General features: G+C 33.4%; 1 protein-coding gene across 1 annotated transcript in view; it reads left to right on the forward strand.

Annotated features, from left to right (window-relative positions):
• The window catches only part of LOC145690952 (uncharacterized), a 61,359-nt gene that overhangs the window by 40,962 nt on the left and 2,838 nt on the right, over nt 1–17,559 (forward strand). The window lies entirely within an intron of this gene.

Raw genomic sequence — 17,559 nt, forward strand, 5'->3', positions numbered from 1 at the left:
GATTCACCACTCGAAATCGAAAATGGAATCAATAATCACTACAGTCTGGAAATACGTTTCAAATAAAAAAAAGCTAAGAAATTGTTTGTGATTCCTATCTAGTCCCATTCGTTCTGTAAGATCCTCGAAAATTTTATGTCATTTCACTTGTGTTTTAAATGGTGTGATTTCAAATTATAACTCCTATGGTGAAAAGCTGGACGCACGCCATTAATAGATGCAAATTCAAAACATGTTACAAATAAAACGATTGAGCATATTTTTATAGCTCTTACCTACGATATTCTTATGATTTCCTAGATTGTAGAAAATAATTATTTCATTCCTCGGATAGCGATAACGTGATCTGAAGTGAAACGCTTCTATGTCAGTTCCTCAGAGTGCTCTATGAATGGAATAAATTTAGCTGTTAGAATAGACGTATCACGCAGCTACAGTTTCACTTGCAATCGATCAGGAAGGAGAAGGTATCGGTTGACCGGCTTTACAAAATTTCATCTGAACTGTGAACAACTCTACAGAAAGACCAGATTGAGAAATGGATGATCATTTCTTTTATCTCAAAAAATAGAAAGAAAGAATAGTGGTTTCGATAATCTAGTTTGATCTACTAATCCTTCTAAACATGATTTTTTTTAACTATTAACTTTCGGAAAAAAATAACGTGCACAATGATGCACGTTCGGCTGGTATTGTATATATTGCTGATTAGAAGGTCAGGGCTGAAAGGGTAGAAATGGTTATTAGCAATCAGCAATAAGACGTTACATCTTCAATAACTTACTTAGCGTGAGATGAAGGAAAGAATGTTTACATGTTATATATATATAGTTAACACTTACAGTAGAAACCGATATGTCTACTATAGGCGGGTCACGTCGCTTGCGTCAGTAATATGCATGTGAACTGTAAAACTTTCGTGAAAGGTTGGTGTACCAAAACGATAAGATAATATTATACAATACGATAAACTAAGAATGGGCTATAATAATAAAAGTTGGCATGGTTTATTATACTATTTATTGATTTTAGAAAGGCTTACGACTCGGTTAGGAGAGAAACATTATACAACGTTCTTACAGAACTTGCTAATTAGATTAATTAAGATATGTTTAAGTGAATCCCAAAGTAAAGTCCGGGTAGAAAAATTTTTGTCCACGAGCTTCCACGTCGAAAATGGCCTGAAACAAGGAGATGCGTTGTCGCCATTATTATTTAACTTTGTGCTGGAATACGCCATAAGGAAAATCAAAGATAGCAACCAGGGCCTAGAGTTGAACGGCAATCACCAGGTTATGGCATATGCTGATGATGTAAATTTAATAGGGGATGATAGGAGAACAGTAGAAATAAATGCAGAGATCTTATTAAGCGCTTGCAGGGACATGGGTTTAGAAGTAAATGCAGAGAAAACTAAATACATGGAAGTGCGTCGGGACCGTAATACGGCAAATTGTGGAGGCGTTAAAATATTAAATAATGCTTTTGATAAAGTGGATACTTTCAAATATTTAGGATCAATATTAACAGACGAAAATCATATTCACGAAGAAATTAAATGTCGACTAAAAGCAGGGAATTCGTGTTACTATTCGGTTCAAAATCTCTTGTCGTCGCGAATTCTGTCGAGGAATTTGAAGCTTAAAATATATGAAACGATAATCATGCCTGTTGTACTGTATGGTTGTGAAACATGGTCGCTTACTCTGAGGGAAGAACATAGACTGAAAGTATTTGAGAACAGGATCCTGAGAAGAATATTCGGACCCAAGAGGAACGAGAATGGGGAATGGCGGAAGCTTCATAACGAGGAACTACATAGTTTATACGGTTTACCCAACATTGTTAGGGTTGTCAAGTCTAGGAGGCTTAGGTGGGCAGGTCATGTAGCTAGAATGGAAGAAAGTAGAAACGCTTTCAAAGTCTTGACTGGTAGACCCATAGGAAAACGACCATTAGGAAGACCTAGGCGCAGATGGGAGGACAATATTAAGATGGATCTCGCAGAGATAGGAATACAGAGTAGAAACTGGATGCAATTAGCTAAGCATAGAAGTCAGTGGAGAGCTTTTGTGAACGCGGCACTGAACCTCCGGGTCCCATAGGCCATAGAGTTAGTTAGTTTAGTATGGTTTATTATAGTATGAGATCCAGTTGAGAAGTTAAATGTATGAGATGTGGGACTTCGGTTATCGTTAATTACTGAGTGAATGAGTTTCGTAAATTCTTGAATGTATACGAAACTTTAAAGTGAAGTATATATTTTATTTTTAAGATATTAATATTTGCTGCTAAAATTACACAGGGAAAATTACTATGAAAACTTCAAATGAAGGTCACGTTTGTTCCAATCAATTGACTATTTCGGCCTTCATTCATAATTTCGCGAACGTATGCTCATTACGTTGTACTTTCTTGTAACCAGCGAAACAAACATCTGATCACGAGGGTGCTACCTCTGCAAAAGAATGTGCAGAAAACCAATGCTTAATCTCAACTTTTAAATTTCACACATAGTACAGTAAATACAACCAGGACCAAGCTTATGCTTATTGTCCCAGGTTCACGATATGCTTACGCTTATTGTCCCAGGTTCGATATTTTTTCCTAGATGTATGTAGATATACTTCCCCATATAAGTAGATTGCTCAATATAAGTAAAGAAGCACATTCGGAAGGAATAAATGCGTAGTTTGAAAGAGAATGACGAAAATACTTTGTTTCCTAGTAAACAATTTTTAAGTCGTATACCACAAGCCTTTTTGCTGCTTTTGACGTTGCTCTTGTTAAAACATCTAAAGAAGTCTATAAGTTTATTTGAGGTTTACAGCTTAATTTCACAGTATCCTCTTGAAAACGTAGTTCTTCTATAATTCTTTTTATGCTAGCAAAATTGTGATCACTTGAGTGCATCAGCCAATGTGTGATGAAGTTCTGTACATTGCATATTAATGTTATATCATATGGTAAATTTATGTATTATGAAACCTGCGGAAATTGCCCGTTTTCTTTTGTAAGTCTTAGATCACTTGCTCACTGGTATAGCGTAAAGACACCTCTCAAGCATAATCCACTCACCATTTTTAGCGTAAAATTTAAATCTTTTCTTTTACTCGTAGGATCTTCATTCTAGTGACAGTAACGTAAGAGAAGATTAAAAAATTTTCTAAATGAGCTACATCTGTGGCTAACTGCAGACATGTACAATTTAATTTCACACGGTTCAGCTATTTCTGTAGCTAATAGCAGATTAGGTTGATGTCAAATTTTTTGTACTAAGATGTAGTATGCAGATTGTTCGTCTTCTGTCTCTTGAATATTTATTTCCGAAAACTGCTGCACGTGACACTTTTTTAAAAGTAAAAAAGCTAGTGTGCCATCTGTCCTTTCTCTAACAAGAGAAACCACTCAGATTATAATATTTGACGTACAGTTTCAATTCTGTTCCCGTCTTTATGATACCCATTTGAATGAACGTAACTTAAAATGCCACTTAAATGAACACGCTCAACATATTAAATATTTATTTCAAACAGTTCAGCTCCCTGTATTTTATAATGTGATGTATAACATATTTCTTCAATTTTTCGGTATTCAGAGTCTAGCATTTATCTTCGCACTCCCTTTTTACTTTTAGCATAAAAAAGCAATAATGACTAGAGTGTTTCACGATGCTAATAACACTCGAGGACATTGTTTGCAAAAGTCCTGTAACAGCAGAATTTCAAACCTATTATATATTTCGATTTTTGCTAATGGCATTGCAGCAGATTGTGATAAATTCTATGTTGAGAGCACAAACATAAAAGCACTAGTAATAATGTAAGAGTAACGAAGGTGCTGTTGGGTATCCATATTACCTTAACGTTGAATTCTGGAATCATTATATCATGTATTTCAAATAACTACATAATAATAACAATAATTTACAAACTCTATGCTTCTCAAATGTATTTGTTTATTTAGAATGTATGAGATGTAACTACGTCGCTACATATCAATATAAACAAAATTTTACTATCTCAAGGTATCAGATTATATAAAGCGCAACCTTAAAATGGAATGCTTAATGAAATCACGTATCTTGTGCAAAATTTTAAAAGTTGTTATATCGTCCCTTTGTTTCTTTCTAATCATAGCGACAGTTTCTTGTAGCTGCAATTGCAAAAGTTTCATCCGATTTTTAAATTTTCTGACACATAGAGCAATAATGTTAGTGACAACGGATCTCTATTTTCACTTATAATAAACATTTACTCCATATAGCACAAAATAAGTATTTTGTATGTACCTGAGTTAACTCTGATATCGTATGTGTCGTGTCGGACATAAGTCTTTGACCAGATAATGGCGACTGCTTTGAAACAAATGCAGAGTGTAAGAATTAAATCTGCCATGTCTGTAGTTTCGTGTGCAGAAGATACATACTTCTGGGTCATTATCGCAGTGGGTCATGGTGAGTGGTGAGTTGTAGTGGGTCGCGTGCTGTTGACCAAGTATCGACTGTCCCACCGACTCAATGACCAACTCCAGCTGTGGCACTTTCCAGAATATCCGTACAGATTTTGAAAAAGTTCTAAAGGATATGTAATTGTTACATTTTAGGTTAAGGTATTGCTAGTCTGCTGTTTTATTTTTGAATGGAATTACGATTCGCCATGACTTTTTCTACATATTGTTTTTGTGAGAAAACCTTAATGAGCAATAGAAAATACAACTGTTTTTCAATTCGGATTGGTCTGGGTTAACAGCTTGAAGACGAAATCACCCAATGTCCAACGCTTATGCCTGTTAGCCTAAGGAAAACTATGATTGAAGCAGGTGTTGATGGATTAATTGGTGTAATGAGGAATTGCGAGTGTCCCGAGAAAACCCACGACCACTATTTTGTCCGTCTCAACCTTACTTGCCTTGGAAACGAAGCAGGCACCCCACCCATCTGATTGATTAGTAGGCGGGGTCTCACTTTCGATTCTCGATGGAGAACCTTTGAAATATACGATGCCCTTGGTGTTTCCCTGCCCTTCCAGGTTATTGAAATTACCTGTAGAATGAGAATAACCGAATAGAATAGAGGCAAATTTTAGAGATGCTTTCAGTCTTTTTAAAATTTAATCTTGAATTCTCTGGACTGCACTATTTTATCATGACCAAAATCAGTGATTCATGGTTAATAAAACATTGCATTTGTAAACGTTTGCATTTCCTACATAGACGAGTGATTCTTCACACTTACTTAAAAGAGCATTATTATGGTAGTGGCTTGAGTATTCGCTTTGTGTATTAGGGATCCGCGATTCGATTCTCCGTGGATATTCAGAAAAGAAATTATAATTTAGAATGATCATATTTCTGATTTGTAATAAAATGTAGAATTGTCGATTTCTCTCGTTCTTACAAACTAAAGTTGAAACGACTTCCTTCACAGGGAAAAAGTAATTACATGACGTCACAGTCTACAATCTCGATTTCTACTGTCTGAAAAAATCGCTTGTTTCGCAAACGATTCATGAATAGAAACGGGTCATTTTTCAGGCCTAGTTTGAGTCATAAATTTTCCTGGAACGTCATTGTGTAATTGTTACTAAGTGTTCTTGCACTCTTACTAGAAATAATAATAATATTTTCTTTCGGCACTTACAAGAAGTTCCGTATATTCCTTCAAGAAAAATTGATAAATTAAAATTATTCCTTTTTATATATTTTGATAATATATCAATATTGCGCATACGTAATCCAATGTCTAGTATTGTAATAACCTAACTTCTGGGCCAAAGCTCTGGCCAACCCATTTTGGAAATATCTTTTACCAGCACAGATTGAGTAGGGTGAGATTGAGCAGGTTGCTTTGGGCATAGGGTTTTATGCCATTTAAAATCATAAAAAACTTACATCTAAAACTGCATTACAGTAAACATAATTACATTTTTACTCTATCGCATAATGTCCTCCTGATTGTATATAACTTCTAGACCATTTTTTGAGTGTCTATAACTTTCAGCACACCCGTTATCGCAAGGCTTTGATCAGAACATAAGAATAGCGTGAAGTATTTAATAATTAGAATGCTAAAGTGCTTTGAGGTTAAAGCTAAATACTGTACATTGGTCTACAACTAACTAACTAACTAACTCTATGGCCTATGAAACCCGGAGGTTCAATGCCGCGTTCACAAAAGCTCTCCACTGACTTCTATCCTTAGCCAATTGGATCCAGTTTCTACTTTGCATTCCTATCTCTGCGAGATCCATCTTGATATTGTCCTCCCATCTGCGCCTAGGTCTTCCTAATGGTCGTTTTCCGATTGGTCTTCCAGTCAAGACTTTAAAAGCGTTTCTACTTTCTTCCATTCTAGCTACATGACCCGCCCACCTATGCCTTCTAGACTTGACGACCCTAACAATGTTGGGTAAACCATATAACTTATGTAGTTCCTCATTATGAAGTTTCCGCCATTCCCCATACGCGTTCCTCTTGGGTCCGAATATTCGTCTAAGGATCTTGTTCTCAAATACCTTCAGTCTATGTTCTTCCCTCAGAGTAAGTGACCATGTTTCGGAGCCATACAAAACAACAGGCATAATTATCATTTTGTATATTTTAAGCTTCAATTTCCTCGACATTTTCTTCAACAAGTTTTTTCTTTTTTGGTCTGTATGTGATGTATTATATAAATTGAATAGTCTTTATCATACTTTAGAAGTAAATGCAAAGAAAACTAAATACATGGAAGTGCGTCGGGACCGGAATACAGCAAATTATGGATGCGTTAAAATATTAAATAATACTTTTGATAAAGTGGATAGTTTCAAATATCTAGGAACAATATTAACGGAGGAAAATCATATTCACGGAGAATTTAAATGTCGACTAAACGCAGGGAATTCGTGATACTATTCGGTTCAAAATCTCTTGTCGTCGCGAATTCTGTCGAGGAATTTGAAACTTAAAATATACAAAACGATAATATTGCATGCTGTTCTGTATGGCTGCGAAACATGGTCGCTTACTCTGAGGGAAGAACATAGCCTGAAAGTATTTGAGAACAAGATCCTGAGACGAATATTCGGACCCAAGAGGAACGAGAATGGGGAATGGCGGAAACTTCATAACGAGGAACTACATAATTTATATGGTTTACCCAACATTGTGAGGGTTGTCAAGTCTAGGAGGCTTAGATGGGCGGGTCATGCAGCTAGAATGGAAGAAAGTAGAAACGCTTTCAAAGCCTTGACTGGAAGACCAATCGGAAAACGACCATTAGGAAGACCTAGGCGCAGATGGGAGGACAATATTAAGATCTATCTCGCAGAGATAGGAATGCAAATTAGAAACTGGATCCAATTGGCTAACGATAGAAGTCAGTGGAGAGCTCTTGTGAACGCGGCATTGAACCTCCGGGTTTCATAGGCCATAGAGAGAGAGAGAGAGAGTCTTTGTCATTCCCATAGACATTTATAGAAATATTAAGTAATTTTTCGACTTTTGGAATATCGCTTAGTTTTACAGGAAAATGAATATTTTTTAGTATGGATTCTAAGTTTGACAATAGTTCATCATCTTTTGTTACTCGTTCAGGATGTGAATTTGTAGGATATAAGGCACTGTATAATGAGTATAAGAAGCATTTTCCGTCTTAATTTTTACATTAATTACTGCCTTTTTGTTTGAATCTGTTTAGGTAATTCTATGTATGATGATCCTCTGTATGGTATATATTTAACGATTGCTAGTTCAAAAAAGTTAATGTTTATAAGAGCCCAGCCAGAACTTCAAGCTTGAAACTCATCCATTCTTGTTCTTAATGCTTGTTTCATATTAGTTAGTGGTTCCTTTACATTGGTTGATTGATATATTACTCGGTTTTCAGTATTAAAATAAAACTCTTGCATTTCTTTTCCTTTCTTATATTTAGAACAAACATAGATTAATTTTCAATGAGCCATGTTTTTGTAAGCTGAGTTGAATTATTAATTTTCAATGAGCCATGTTTTTGTAAGCTGAGTTGTATTCTTCTTAATATAGCTTTAGATGTTGTTTTAATATTATGTTCTATTGGATCTTCTGGTTTGTATTGTGTTGTGAATCTCCATGTTTCTAATTTTGATTGAAATGTAGTATTTTGACGATTTACATCGATTGGTATTGATTCAGATTTGATTTTTGGTTCTTCAAATACTTCTTTTTTAAATGGAAACAGTTTTAAAGCTCTCTTCCTACCTAATCTCTTATGTTTTGGTTTTCCAATATGCCTTTTTTTAATGGGAAAGTTTTCCTAAACTTTAATCTGTTTTGCTCACCTTCATATTCTTTAATACGGTCTATGAGTTCTGTTTTTCCTTAATCGGGAATAACTTTTGGTCCCCTTTCCTTTACATAAGTTTTTTTTAATTCCACTACTGTGCGCTTAATTAAATTCATAATTACTCTCTTGCTTTTATTATACAAAAAAAAATTTTTAATCATTTTCGTTATTTAATACAACAGCTAATATTCATGTGACGTAGGAAATCTCGATGTCTATTAGCATATTGTATTAGAACATTGCTTTTATGGGAATAACCCATGAATGTTACTAATGATCTAATGTAAACTAATTCATTTTTGTTATTATTTTTTCAAATCTACCTCATCATGTTCATCACTATCATTTGTAGGCTCAAGTTCTTTGTCACTATCATTTGTGGGCTAAAGTTTTTTGTCGCTATCCCAATTTGATTCTGGTGTATATCTTTCTAATACTCCATCCTCTTTTTCTTTTAATAGCATTTCTTGTTCTTTTAATATTTGTTTTTCTAGTAGTACTGTTATGAGTTGAAGATCTTGATGAATAAGGTTAAGTTTATTCTGTATCCATTCATACTGCTTATCCATATTTATTAAATACAGAAATGAACAAAAATGAATACCTACTTTCTTATTATTATAAAAAAAGGAGGTTATGGAAAGGTAAACTATCCCCCAACTTAAGCAATAATGTAGAGAGAACGGAGTACATGGTTATTCAAAGCTTAGAAAAGCAAAAATAATAGCCTTAATCAACGAGCACAGAAATAAGTCTCTAGCAACAACTGCTGCAAATTCACAACAACCAAGTAAACAAGATAAAACAATGATGAATAAAGATGAGCTTATAAAAGACACGATTCAAAGGTTAAACCCTGAGCATATTGTAAACTACTTTCAGAATCCGATTTGTAGAAATATAGTTATAAATGAACTTAGTAGTCGAAAATTCAAAGAATGGAAACAAAGTTTAGAAATAAAGAACTTACCTGATAACTTTCTACATATCTTCAAAAACAAGATACATTTGTGTTGAGTTACATCAACCCATAAACTGTCACTTTCTTTTATAGAACGTTATGAAGAACACATCAATTGGGTCAGATTATCAAACAGGAGAGACTTAGTTAGATACGAAAACATTATTAATAAGTATAGTGATAAACTTTTCTGAGACAAATTGTGTGAACGAAGGTATGGTTCATGTTGTTATCATCATTTAAAACCAGATTTCGTACGAAACCATAAAGAACATACAAGACGACATATTCATTGGGAAGACTACACGTATAAATACGGTCAACAAATGAGTGAAGATTATGTTAATGAATTTAAAGAAAAAGTTGATTGGCTCGTGTTTGGTGAAGAAAATAACTGGAGAAATATTCGCAAAAACAAGCTATTGAGGTTTGCACACAATTCCAAGAATACTTACTTTGGAGCATACTCTCTTGCAAAACAGATTTGCTTATACTTACATTCCTAAAGACCTTTAAAGACAAACTCTGTTGGGATATAGTTTCCAAAAATTGTCGCATCTCAGGAATAGAACTAACAGCCTTCTTGAGAGAATTTGATTCTATTATCGATTTGCACGATATTACACCACTGCTAGATGAAGCACATGTGAGAAATAACAAAATAAAGTTTACTGGTCAAATGTTTGTTTACACGATAAAAGCAAAAAATTCGTTCTCGAGTTCGAAAGCAAAGATTTAGAGTAAAAACAGCATAATAGGCATTTGTTGCGATAGGAAGTTCTCAGAAAACTTTCTAATAAAAATCACACGTAAGATCGATATGTTTAAATTGTTAAGAGTAAATAAGCATGTCACGAGTCCCTCAGAAACAAACTAATGCTACTCTTAACAGGTTTACATTTAATAGAGAACTCAGAAGAATGCTCAATATGCAAAGAAACAAAAACTGAATTATGCAAAATGACGTGTAAGCTTGTGTTCTGTGTTGAATATATGCTTACCTATTTAAGAATTAATAACACTTGTCCTTTCTGTAGAACAGTTATTATACTTAACAACAATAACAACAACAACAATGAATATCCTGAAGAAAATCCTGATTTTGATAATCCGTTTTTTTTTCTGTGGAAGATTGGAAATATCAACATCGAATATTGATGTTAAGTTTTTTTGAAATGATAGTCATAAAAGTTATATCGAAAGTTTTTACATAGGACTAGATGTTAACCGATAATAGAAACAATCAATTTTTTTAATTTCTTTAACCAAATCTTCTTCTGATAGGGACGTCCAAAACTCATTACCCTTACCTTTACGAATATCTAATTTTTTTCGCACTAGGTTGAATAACTTAATACTGTTAGGACCTCGAAACTTTTCGTATATTATCTCATGATCTGGATATTTTTCTTCTGCCTCATTAAGAGGCTTATGTAGACTTCTCTTTTGGCATCTGATAGCATAATAAGGGAAAGGATAGGGCAAGTTTGTTCTTCTTGTATATGATTAGGCAATTATCTTTTGAATCTTCGTCTGTATATGGTGCTGCTATTTTTTTAAGCCCTTGTTCTTAAGACAACTTTTCCGTCTTTATTTCTATTCCTTGCATTCGTGTTTGGAGTAATTCGTTGTTAACTCTATATTGCTTAAAGTCTTGGATGAAATAGTCTTCGATAATATCATAACACTTATTGTAAAAATCTTTAGATAACAAAAAGGCAACAGCTAGAAATATTTCTTGTGTACATAAGTTCCACATATGATTAAGGTTGCTTCTTTGTCTCCTCCTTTTATTAGGTATGTGGAAGAGCAATTCCTATAATTAGAGGAGTTGGTTAATTCTAGCTCATAGTATCTTATTAACACTTGTGACTTTATTTTTTAACCAATTATCAAACCTCTTACCACCATCTTGACACAACTTAGTAGCAATGAAGTATCTTCTACTCTTATCCACAATCAATTTAAAATCTCCAAAAATAGCATACCAATAAATGTCTTTAATCTGTTCGTAACAAATAACGTTTAAACTATCCATAGTACTCGTATTTATTGTTTAGAAAATATTTTTTAACATTATTTCGTAACCAGCTAGTTTTACTGTATAAGGTGAGTTTTTGAAGTGGCCCGAATTCGGTCCACTTAGTTTGTTATTGTAATATTCTAATATTCTAAAATTGCACACAATTGAGTAGCATTGAAGTAACCTGTGTTCTTATCTATAATCAGTTTAAAATCACCAAAGATACCATACCAATATCTTTAGTTTGTTCGTAACATATCTCATTCAAACTTTGATGGTTAGTTCATAACTAACCTATTATGGTTTTATTCTATAAAAATAATATTTAAATTTATACTACAACTTTACTTTTATCTATCCAGCTATTATGTGAATCATCAAATACTAACCATTTTACTTATGCTTTGTCACCTTTCTTTCTCAACACCTGCACTAAGTATTCATCTTTATGTTTCGTCTTTAATAGTTCTGGTTCGTAAAATCTACCTTGCACATCCTCTTTTTCTAAAGCTTTAATTATATACGTAGGTGCATTAGATGGTATAACTTCGCTAATAACAAATACTTCTGTTGACCAATTAGGTGTATATCCTTTTTCAAATAACCCTTTCGATTTCCTATTTGCTTATTTTTTTTATTCACTTCTATAGGCTTTAAACCAATGGTTCTATGCATAGAATTATTATACTTGTTAACTAGTGTTGGTAATATTTCTATCCATTTATAATCTCCTTGTGTTGTAAATTTTTCCACATGTTTTGTTTAAGAGTTCTATTGAATCTCTCACCAACAGAAGCTTTCTTACCCCTATAGGTTGAGTAATGATTAATCTTATTTTCCTCCATCACCTTCTTAAATTTTTTATTGTAAAACTCTTTGCCTTGATCAGTTTGTAAGTTACTAGGTTTTCCCGTTCTTAATATGGATTCAAATGCTTGTGTAACATTTTTACCGCTCTTATCTTTAACAGGAACTGCAAAAGCATATTTCGAAAACACATCTATAATCGTTAGCAAATACTTATAGCCTTTGTTTAACTTGGAGATACCTTTTAACATGCCACTATGCATTTCCAAGAGATCTGCTAGCCATAAATCATCTATACCTTTAACAATAACATTTAACCTAAGATAATTCTTTCCGGAACGTTTGTGAATTTTTTCTATAATGTCTTCTCTAATACCTTTACCTTGTTCTAGTCAATCTTTCTTTTTAACGAATTACGATTTAGTAACACCACATACTGAACCAATACCTTTCTTACTATATCTTCCATTCTGTTTTTTTCAATTCTAATAGTGTTTTTCTTCCTATCTGTTGATTTCTTACACTTAACACAATACATCCTGTTTATTATATAGAAATTTAAAATTCATCATTACCTAATACTACCCTCCTAACATTATCATTATCACTTGATTCGTTTTCGTATTCATCTTCATCCTCTTTTTCTACATACATAATAAGCATTAACGATTTGCCTTGTTTCAAATCAGAATTTTTGGATGGTCTAATGTTTAACTGATCATTTATATTAAAATGTAATGGAAAACTTTCAAATAGAATGTCACTTAAAAATGTGTCTATAAGTTATGAATTTAAACTTGATTCTGTATGCATTAACTACTTCTATAAATAAATTTGTAGGCAGCAGCTAAATTATATACAAAAATGCCTGGTTTCTCAACATCATCTTTTGCCAATCGACATGGTAATTCTACAGTTTCTTTTTGTGTAAACTCTTCGTTTGCTTATTCAAGATGCTCTAATGTTACAAGATCTTGTTTATCGATAGCATTAGATACATTAACCAATCTTTTATTCTGAAAATCAACCCAGCATGTATAATTTGACATAAAAACTTCTTTTTTATTTTTAATATTAGATGTAAGTTTCAGATGTAAATATTTTATGATTTTAAATGTCATTAAAGCCTATGCGCAAAGCACCCTGCCTAATCTCACCCTACTCAATCTGTGCTGGTCAAAGATATTTCCAAAATGGGTTGGCCTAGAGTTTGGCCCAGGAGTTAGGTTATTATACTACTGTCCTTTACCCAAAGAAAAGGTGTTACTTCGAAAGGGTGTTGTGATTAAGACACATCCTACTTAGGTTCTGTTCGATTTTCACATTATCCAGTAGCTGACACCTTTTTCCTACCTTTTTTTTTTGCATAGTATCTCATAACTCAATTTATCCTTATATAGGGTTAAAAGAATTTATTTTCATTTCCGTATCTTCAGTATGTTTATTTACATTGCTGTAGGACGTAATATTGAGGTCTCAAATATTCAATAATAATAATAATAATAATAATAATAATAATAATAATATAGGTAACAATTTCCGTATGAGGACACAGTGTATTAAAATCTGTAAAATCGACCGTAGCGTTAGCCAGAAGTTACAAAACAGTCGGGATTAGAGAGAAGTGTCAGGATCAACAGGACATACCCTCACATACGTCCCTATAACTAGCTAAACGTTATAACGGAAATTTTCCCTAGTACTAGTTAAATGTTATAACGGAAAGTTTCGAGGCAAATTTCGTTTAGAAAGTATGAATTCTGAACTAACAAGAGCCGTAAGAAAATTTGTTTTTAAGTAGTGGTTATGCCGGCTAAGCTACAGAACACGTCGATGATGAGAATGAAAGAAATATTGAAATAAAGAAAGTACGAGGAAGCAGAACACAGAGGAAACCTATGCACACGTTGTTTGTTCAGCACAATGCATACTAGGCGGGAGCTAGGTGGGACAGGTTGTACCATTAAATTTACAACACTTCAATAATAATAATAATAATAATAATAATAATAATAATAATAATAATAATAATAGCAATGGTATTAAAAGTTTATAGTTGCACTAAAATTCGGCAAAACTTACTTAATCGTAGGGGTTTCGAGGAAGGGGTACAGCTACTCTAATTTAAACGAAAGCTTTCTGCTAATATTTCGTGTAGAAAATATTCTACTTTACGTTTCCAGGAAAATAACTGTAATAGAAAGACCTGAATATAATTGAACACTAAAGCTTGTAATAAACTAACGTGTGGAGTTCGCAGATGTAATTATAAAAGCCTTGCTACAAAAATATATACCCAGACCATAAATCAGTGAGCTCTGAAGTACAAACTAACAAAATAATATATAAGATTCAGTCTACATAGAAATTGTTGCTTAAAGAGTGGCATATACTATTTCTAGAATCGAGATAAGACGAGAAATGTTTACGATACTTTTCGTCTCGTCTCGATTCTCATCTCCAAAGCATGACGATACAGTGAATTAGCCTTGTCCCGTCTGGAATTAAAATGTTAAGTCTCATCCCGATTTTGTTTTGTTTGTTTTTAGAATCGAGATGAGAAATTCGTCTTTTCATGGGCAACGTTACACAAGACCAATTTTTTTTATTTCTGCTTGTAATGGTATGACCTGAGCGATAATAAATTTTTAAATATTTTTCCGGATAATATTTATTATCACTAGTATTATTCCTGAAAATTTGATAGTTGAAGTGTTGAAACAAACGAGTATTTATTTATTTATTTATTTATTTATGTATTTATGACTTCTTTTGCGTGGCGAAGTTAAGGATCTGCAGCCTTCTTCGAGCACTTAACCACGTGCATACATTATATATTTTTAAAAAACACACCATTATATAGAAAATATTAACAATTACAAAAGAAAAGTATTGAACCACATAGGAAAACAATATACTACTTAATTTAAAAAATGGTTAAGCACTTCAAAAAACAAAAATTGAAAAATAATATTCAATAGGGGAATCAAAAATAACATGGAGAAACCAAAAATTGCATATTGCATATAGCAGTACTAGAGGTATGAATAAGCTGTACAAATTAACATAGGTTATCTATTGGTTGTGTGTTCATAAGTGGGTTATTAATAATCTGGTAAAACGAAGATGCCTCATGTGTTACCAGTGTCCTTATCTTTACTTAAGAGAAGAGAATATACCGATTTTTTTTTTAATTTGGCGACTGTGGAAACGTTGTGTATTATTTGAAGTAAACTGTTCCAGATGCGTGTAATACTTACTGTGAACGATTTTGAGTATGAATCAGAATTGTGACTGCGGATGGAGAGCAAGAAATTTTCTTGTGATCTTGTGCTTCTAGTATGAAAATCTCATAAATATAAAAATCTACGGGCTAGATACGATGGTTCTGACGTAGTAAGTATTTTGTACAATAGGGTAAGATTATGTAAATTTCTTCTTCCGACTAACGTCAGCCATGACAGTTTTTTTTATAAAAAGATGTGAGATGTTCCCTGTAAGTTATTTTGAAAATAAATCCATTGCAGGCATTTTGCACTCTTTGCAAGCGCTTTGATTGATTTTCTGTTAGATCAGAATAGACTGAGTCGTAATAGTCAAGATGTAGGAACACCAGCACCTTGACAAGTTTGATCTTCAAAGATATTGGTAAGAAAATTCATAGTCAATTTACGTATGTAGGGCACCAAATGCTCTCTTACAAACTCCATTTATTTGATCTGACCAGGAGAAATTTTGATTTATTATGACTCCGAAATTTTTGGCAGCTCTAGAGAATGGAATAACAGTATTGGACAATATTATATTTGGGAGCTGATAGATATTAATAGAAGAAAGAATTCTTGGAGAGCCAATTAAGATGCACTGCGATTTTGTTGCATTTAATTTTAACCCATGAGCCGTAGACCAGTCGCTGATTTTGTTTAACTCAGTATTTATTTTGTCAATCGCATTATTAATATCTTGTTGGGGAAAAGAAGCATATAACTGAAAATCATCAGCGTTAATATGGTATTTACAATAGGTGAGAGATTTAGGGAGATCATTAATATAAAGGGCAAAGAGAAGGGGACCTAGTACGCTACCCTGCGGCACTCCACTGTTGATACAATGCCATGTCGATATGTGATCCTGATTGATCACTACTCTTTGTTTACGTTCGTGAAGGTAAGAATGAAACCATTTAACCACGGATTCAGAAAAATTAAACAATAATGATAATTTCTGAACTAATATGTCAAAATCAAAGGTTTGAAATGCCTTACTATAGTCAAGTAGAGTAAGGAGCGTCAGGTTTCTTTTATAAATAGCCAACCTTATATCCTCCGTTATGTTTACTAGTACAGTGCATGTGCTATGATTACTTCGAAAACCAGATTGAAATGTATCCAATAAATTATTTGTTGTTAAGTATTCCTGAATTTGATCATTTACAATATATTCAAAAAATTTTGAAAGCTCGGGAAGGACACTGATAGGACGATAGTCTGCAATATTATCAGCGTTGTTCTTTTTTGGAAGTGGGGGGACCTTAGCGAGTTTCAATACTGTGGGAAAAGTCTCTGTTTCAAGAGAGTAATTAAAAATGTCAGTGATGGGATTAAGTACATGCAGTAGGATTTTCCTGATCATGGTTATTGAAATATCATCTGTACCAATGGCTTTACATTTAATTCTTTGGATCTCTTTTAATACATGTGCTGTACGTGAGAAGACGAGAACAGAGAGTTAATTTCCGAAGCTACAATATTATTCATTGTTTGCAGTTTCAAGGAGGCTGGTACCATACAGGTTTGACAGAAAAAAGTGTTCAATTCATCTGGCGTATAGTTAACAGCATTCTTGGCTATGTATCTCCCAACAGCTAATACTTTAGCCTTTTCCAAAGAACTGCTCCATTATTTTGGAATTCAAGTATTTAATAGGCAAAGCGCCGTTTTGCCTTCCTTACTTCTTGAGTGCAACGGTTTCTTAACATCCTATTATTTTGAATTTCGTATCAGGATATTGTGCTATCATTGGAAGGATCACTATTTTTAACATGTCTCCTGTATTATCGATAAGCTTTATCTCTCCGCGCCATTAACGAAGTAATTCATTGGTTTAGCATGGTGATGGGTGTTGCGAAACACGTTTCTTAACTACAGGGGCGTGTCTGTCATAGAAATCTATTATTAAAAAATTATTAAAGAAGTATTCAAATATTTGAATGTAATAAAGCGTGTGTTATCGCTGGTCAACCGCCATCAACATTCCTAAAGTAAAAAAAAAAAATGCTCGACGTGTATTCGATCGAAAAAGTTCCAGATTACTCGCCAATCGCCTAGACCACTGAACTAAAATCACTACGCTGTAAATGATTCGTACTGTTCGATTTAATTCTCGTACTGTGCATTTGTTTCAAAGCAGCCACGGTCAAAGACTTATGATAGCCACGGTATAAACGATGGCTCAATTTGATAT

Source organism: Thermobia domestica, chromosome 7 (assembly GCF_964235325.1).
Source record: "Thermobia domestica chromosome 7, izTheDome1.hap1.1, whole genome shotgun sequence".
Lineage (NCBI taxonomy): Eukaryota > Metazoa > Arthropoda > Insecta > Zygentoma > Lepismatidae > Thermobia > Thermobia domestica.